Source organism: Cryptomeria japonica, chromosome 10 (assembly GCF_030272615.1).
Source record: "Cryptomeria japonica chromosome 10, Sugi_1.0, whole genome shotgun sequence".
NCBI classification, from domain to species: Eukaryota; Viridiplantae; Streptophyta; class Pinopsida; order Cupressales; family Cupressaceae; genus Cryptomeria; species Cryptomeria japonica.
Window position 1 is genome coordinate 278460023 of NC_081414.1, and position 6850 is coordinate 278466872.

Genomic DNA, 6850 nt, shown 5'->3' on the forward strand with positions numbered 1-6850 from the left:
TGTTGCTTGATGTGTCTTCATGTGCATAAGCAACCCTCTTTCCACTATTTGATGATGTAGGCTTGTCAGGGCATCTATATGTCGGGTGTCCCAATTGTCCACAGTTGTAACATTTCATAGTTGCAAAGTAGGAGTTACCCCTGCCGGTACCTCTACCCCTACTTGGACCACCTTGTGCCCCTCTTCCTCTAGGATGGCCTCCTCTAAGATTGGTTTCATTGCCATGTTTAGTCAACTTGGCTTCTCCTTGGTTCCTTTGCTCATTTGCCTTGCTTTGGTAACCACCTCGGTGATTCATTTGATCTCTACCTCTGCCTCTACCCCTGGTATTAGAGTCTCCTTTTCTTTTGTTCCTCTCTTCCACCTTGGTAGCAAGCTGATGACATTTTTGGACTGTAGTAGGAGTCCATAGGCTTATCTCCTCTTGAATGCTCCACTTTAGGCCACTTAGATACCTAGCCACCTTGATAGATTCATCTTCTTGGACTTTGGATCTGAGACAAAGCTTTTGAAATTCTTCGGTGTAGGAGGTCACATCAAGGTCTTTTTGCTTCAATCCCTGTCTCTTCTTATGAAGTTGGACTTCATAATCCTCTGGTAAGTAGTTCTCCTTGATCTTACTCACCATGGCCTTCCAATTGGCAATAGGTAGCATCCCCATGCTAACTCTCTCTTCTTGCAGGTAATTCCACCATGTCAAAGCTGCTCCCCTTAATCTTGATTTGGCAACTTTAACCTTTTGAGCCTCTGTCACTCCCTCACACTCAAAGTGGTTTTCCATACCCTCAATCCATTCCATGACAGTGTCAATTCCATCCTCCCACTGAAATGTGGCAATCCTTCAAAAGCTTTGGTGTTCAAATTCTTAATAGCCTTTACAAATGGTTCTTCATTGAACAAGGGATCTGGTTCAGGTATAATGTCATCTATGTCTATAGTTTTCTTGCCTTTATCCTTGGTGTCTTTACCCCAAGGTCCATGTGTCCTCTGATCCACCACTTCCTGCAGCTTATCCCTTATCTCACTCATAGCTTCTTCAAGGAGTCTATTCTTCTCTTTCTTCTCTTCTACCTCCCTAGCCAGCTCTGCATTAGTGACCATTCTGCTCTCCCCTACTGATTCACTAGTATATAGAGACATGCACTATCCACCAAATCTTTAACTGGCTCTGATACCAATCTGATGGGATGGGGAATGGGATAGACTAGCCTAGTCTATGCTCTAGGATCCTTTCCTTGGATCACTAGGTGCTCTAACCACACCCTAGGGTTTCTAGGACTTCCCTTTCTTGTGGAATCCCCTAACCTTTCCCAATCCACCCACCAACAAATTGAAAAACTACTCCTAAGGTCCCACCTACTCATGAGATTCAAGAACCCTTACTTACGCTAATAAGGGTTTGGCTTGCTCCACACCTTGCTAGGTCTTAGCAAGGATAGGTCAGGTCTAATACATGGTTTTTCCACCCATTCATGTGCCCCCAAGAGGTTTCAAGCTTCCTACCCCTTACCGATTTCACAATTTTGTCTTTTCCCTACAAAATAGGGCTACAAGGATTGTGACCAATTAGGCCTCCTACGCGGTCCTTTAGGGCTCCCTCTTGCAAATGATGCATTTTCTTGTGAAACCTCCCAAAAGACCTACCATTCATTTGGAAAGGCCTCAAGGATTTTCCAAGTTTTAGGCTTCCAAGTGTCCGTACACTACCCCAGGTGGATTTTAAGGTTTTTAAGGTTTTTTAAGAAGGTTTTATAGGCCTGCCAGGGTCACAGTGTTGGTTTGATGCTCTTGCCACCTTGTCTGGATTAGTGGAATCTCCTCCTTCACACCAATGGTACTCTACTCACCCCTCTACAACTCCTCTAAAGGGTGCCTCCTTCTCTGACCTTCCTTGCTCTCCAAGACCTCTGCAACTTAACCCTTCCTAGTCGGGCACTGTCCAGTCTTGCCTAGGAGTGGGTCTTTTGATGGCCTCCCTACATTTTCAAGGGCCCTTCTTGCTTTGAAGTATAGTACAAGGTCTTCACTCTCATTCCCCATGGTTTCATGGTGGTTCAACAATGGGGAATGGAGTTATGAATCCATTTACACAAACCAGTCCAAAACTGGACAGAGAGAAGGCAATTTACAAAATATTTACAAACACACCTCACTTACAAATCAAAACTTAATCTAAATGCTTAAAATGAAAGTGAATACACCATATAAGACACTCCACACAATTTTGCATGAAAATCAATCCATTAACAATCTTCCTTTACTCCATTTGTGCCGACTAGTAATAAAATTTTAGTCACAGTCAAGTCACCTTGCTTGGGCCGTACAACATCTGACATCCAACCCATTATCTTAGGGTTTGTAACTACTTATACTACCCTCTCCTTGGTCTATGTGCCCATATTAGGGTTGTCCATGCTTAAACTAAAGATTTTGACCACTAGGTGGAAAAGTTGCTTGACAACTTTTAAAAGTTGTCATGCAACTTTTGCAACTTTTGAGCAACTTTCTCAATGTTGCTTTTCTTGACTCCTAGACCCATATTGGGCTAACCTAAGGAAACCACCATGCTATGAAGGACCCCTAAACACCTCAAAGGCACACATACCCTCTATTTTCATGAAAAACTCTTCTTTGACTTATGACCCTAGGACCTCAACTAGGACCTAAACTAAGACCAATGAGCACATGGCTCTTATTGTATATACAATGGCTTCTTAAAGAAGCAAGAACACAATCAAAAGCAAATGTTGGGAGCCCTTTGAAGGGTGCTCCTGCACCAGATAGGCTTCTTAGGCAGATTTCTAATCTTGAATTGTTGGCCCAAGAAAAGGAAAAGAGTGATGATGAAGGTCCTGTGATTAGGGAAATTCTAGTTCCCAAAGCTAAGCCAGCATATAAATTAGTAATCCAACCAAGCAGAGAATTTCTTAGTGACCCACAGTCTGCTAAGAATAATATTGATAAAGGCAAGCAAAAATGCATGGAAGGTGGGTCAGGATCAAAGACTATAGTGGAGATCTCCCATAGATTATCAGCACATGAGAGGGAGATGGAAAGAATGAGGAAAGAAAAGGAAGATCTACAAATGGAGCTAGAGAAAGCTGAGTTAGAAGCAGTTAACCAAGAGGTTAAAAGAAAAATCAGATATCTAAAAGCTCCCCCTATCATCTTCCCATCAGAAGACCTCAATAAACCTGTTCCTCAGCAAATTTCCCTCCCCCCTGTTAAAATCTAGCCCACTTTGCCTGTCAATACAACAATAGATAGTCAAGCCCCTTTAATTAACCAGAATAATCAAATCTCTCAGACTCAAATCCCTACTGTGAAAATGAACATGGGTAATAAAAATGTTGTTAACCCTTTCCAAAGGAGACCCATCTATTTAGAGCAGTACAGGCAGTTATTTTTTGATGGAATTCCAAGATATCCCAACCATGTTCTTATTGAGTTAAGGGATAGACTCCATAAGTTTGCTGGAAATAATGCAATTAGTGCAGAGGAGCATTTAAAATCTTTTGGTGACTTGATAAATGATTATGAGATAGTAGATGAAGATGTCATAATGAAATTGTTTGTCCAGTCCCTAATAGATGATGCAAGAGATTGGTATAGGGGTCTCCCTGTTAATAGCATTGGGCCTTGGGAGGATTTCAAGAATTGCTTTCAAGAACAATATGGTGACAAAACAAATGTGAGTTTCATGTTAAATGAATTCAATAATATTAGAAAATCTGATAATGAAATGGTCACCGATTTCAATGCTAGCTTTCAGAAAGCCATGCATAGGTTGTATCAGGTGATGAGATTGGATGATAACATGTTCCTAAACACTTACTACAATGCACTTGATTCCAAAATGGCTTATATTTTAAGGGATAAGAATCCACATATCCTGAGAGATGCTTTCATAATTGCTATCAATGTGGATAGCGCATCCAGAAAATTAGGGAGAAGAATTGATGGTAGGCTATGGCAGGAAACAAAACAACAACCAAACAAAGTTGCTAAGGAGGAAGATAAGCTAGAAAAGTCAGTCACTGCTATGAAGGATCTAACTACTAAGGTAAATAAAAATGATAAGCCTCACTATAATTGGCAAGATAGACCTCCCAGATTTCATGATATGCCTTATAATACCAATTGGAAGGATGGTAAACCTCAAAATGAGAAGCCCAAGAATGTTCAGAGCCAGGATACCCCTGATCCCTTAAAAGGAAAAAACGTTCACAACATAGAGAACACTCCTTGGTGCATTGCTTGTGATGGGTCACATTCTCCTCATCAGTGTATAGTTGCTCAAGCCCTAGAAGAGTCCATGAGACAAGAGGCCAAGCCTGATATTAATATGTTTGAAACCATTGTAGAAAGTGATGAGGAATTTGTACAAAGTGAATTTAGCGATGTGTTGAATAGTAAAGGGTCTTTCCAAGGACAATTAACACTTGATTGGAATCCTACTCTAAATGTGGTAACCATTGAGGATGAAGAAGTTCATATTAGAAGGCCTAGTGACGAAGAAGTAAAAAATATCACTAAGGCGGCTATAGCTAAAGCCAAGCACAATTACAATCTAAGGAGTACCAAAAGGGATAGTGATCAGGGTGAACCTGGTTCTATGTTTATAAAAGAGGTATCCCAGAAGAAAGTAACAAGTAGTGCTATTTTGCCTCAAGTTGGTCAAGAGAAGAAATATCAAGTTAAAGAAGTGCCCAACGATACAGATACTAAAGCTACTAATGATATGCAAGGAGCTGCCACAACAAAGAAGGCAACTCAGCCTAAGGCAGAAAAAGCTAAAGCTAATACTGAGTTGAGCAGTAATTCTATATTTGACATGGCTCGGGATCTTACACAAATGAAAGTTACTGTCCCGTTAATAGAGTTGTTGAAAATAAAAGAACATAGGGAAGCTGCCTTGTCTTTGTTTTCTAACATATCTGACAGTAAGACAATCTTACCTACCGGTTCAGTTAAAGATGGAAATGATTAGGAGTTCCAAACCCCAGAGGTTTATGTAGGAACAACTATTACTCAAGAACCTTCACAGGTAGATCCTTTTTATGTCACTTTGTTAGTGAATAACCGATTGATAAAAAATTGTATGATAGATTCAGGTGCAACTGCCAATGTAATGCCTTATGGTGTTATGAAAGAATTAGGATTATCAGTGACTACAATATATGGGAAATGCTATGCTATGGATAACAAAGAAGTGCCTATGATAGGTACAATGAGAGATGTTGAAGTGAAGATAGAAGCATTCCCTGAAGTGACCTATACGATGGATGTTATTATCACTGACACTATGCCTCATTATGGCATGTTATTATCCAGGCAGTGGGCAACAACGGTAGGCAGAAATGTCCAATTGGATTTATCTTATGCTACCATCCCAATCAATGAGAATCAAGTCAAGTTATATAGAAACCACGTGCTCCTAGAGTAATTGAAAATGTGGATCCTAGCATGCTCAATTGTATGATTGATGTGGATCTTGATAACTTCATAGTACAACCAATTTTACCTCAGTTAAATAATACTGACTCCATTGTGATTGATTTAGAATCACAATATCATGGTCTATGGCAAATGTATTTTGACGGAGCTTGCTCCAAAGAAGGGTCTGTAGTAGGAGTTCTTTTTGTATCCCCATCAGGTATAACTTTAAATATTCCTTTTTATTAGCCTTTCAGTGCACAAACAACACTGCAGAATATGAAGCTCTATTATTGGGGCTTGAAGTTGCAAAGAGGCATGGGATACGACTATTGAAAGTTTTAGGAGATTCAAAATTGGTTGTCTCTTAGGTAAGATCCAAATATGCATCAAAAAATGATAGATTGAAAGATATAAGCATGCAGTTTGGGATGTCATTGAGCATTTTAGTGCTTTTTCTATTAATTGGATAGAGAGATCAAAGAATATCATGGTGGACTTTTTAGCCAATGTTGCATTGAAAAATGATGATGCAACACTAACTAACATATCCACTGTGGAAATAAAATCTAGGCCTGTCATCCCTGATAATGTGTATAATTGGCAAGTTTTTGCCGATGATGAAGATATTCTTAGGTTCATACAATGCATTGATGATTATGATGGACAAAAAATTGACTACAATGCATTGGTAGAGGTGATTGATAACAAAGAGACTGTATTCAGGAATGACTTGGTTCAGTTGGAAACAAATGAGATACCGAAAGGGTTGGTAGAGCTTGAAGGCATGTTCAGCTATAATGGCAGTCACCGGCACCAGCAATCTACAACCAAGTTAGAAGAATTGGAGGAAGTAAACTTGGGGACAAAATTATCCCCTAAGATGGTATACATTGGAAAAAATTTGCTTCCTCATGTTAGAACAAATCTTATCAATTTATTGAAAAGATATAAGCATGTGTTTGCTTGGTCCTATGAAGACCTAAAGGCGTATAGACAAGACCTATTTCAGCATGAAGTTCTATTACTTCCAGATGCTAAGCCTTTCAGACAAAAGCAGAGACCTATTAATCCCCTAATAGAAACCAAGATGCAGGAAGAATTGACTAAGCTAAGAGAAGGGGGGATTATTAAACCTATAAGACATTCTTCATGGGTCTCCAATTTGGTCCCAGTTAGAAAGAAAAATGGGGACATAAGATTGTGTGTTGATTTTAGAAATTTAAATGTTGCTTCCCTGAAGGATAATTATTCTTCTCCCAATATGGAAGCCATGCTGCAGAGAGTAATTGGCTGTGATCTTTTGTCAATGATGGACAGGTTCTCAGGGTATAATCAGGTGCTAGTGAAGGAATCTGAGCAGTTCAAAATCGCTTGCACCACCCCTTGGGGAACATATGTTTATGTAAGAATG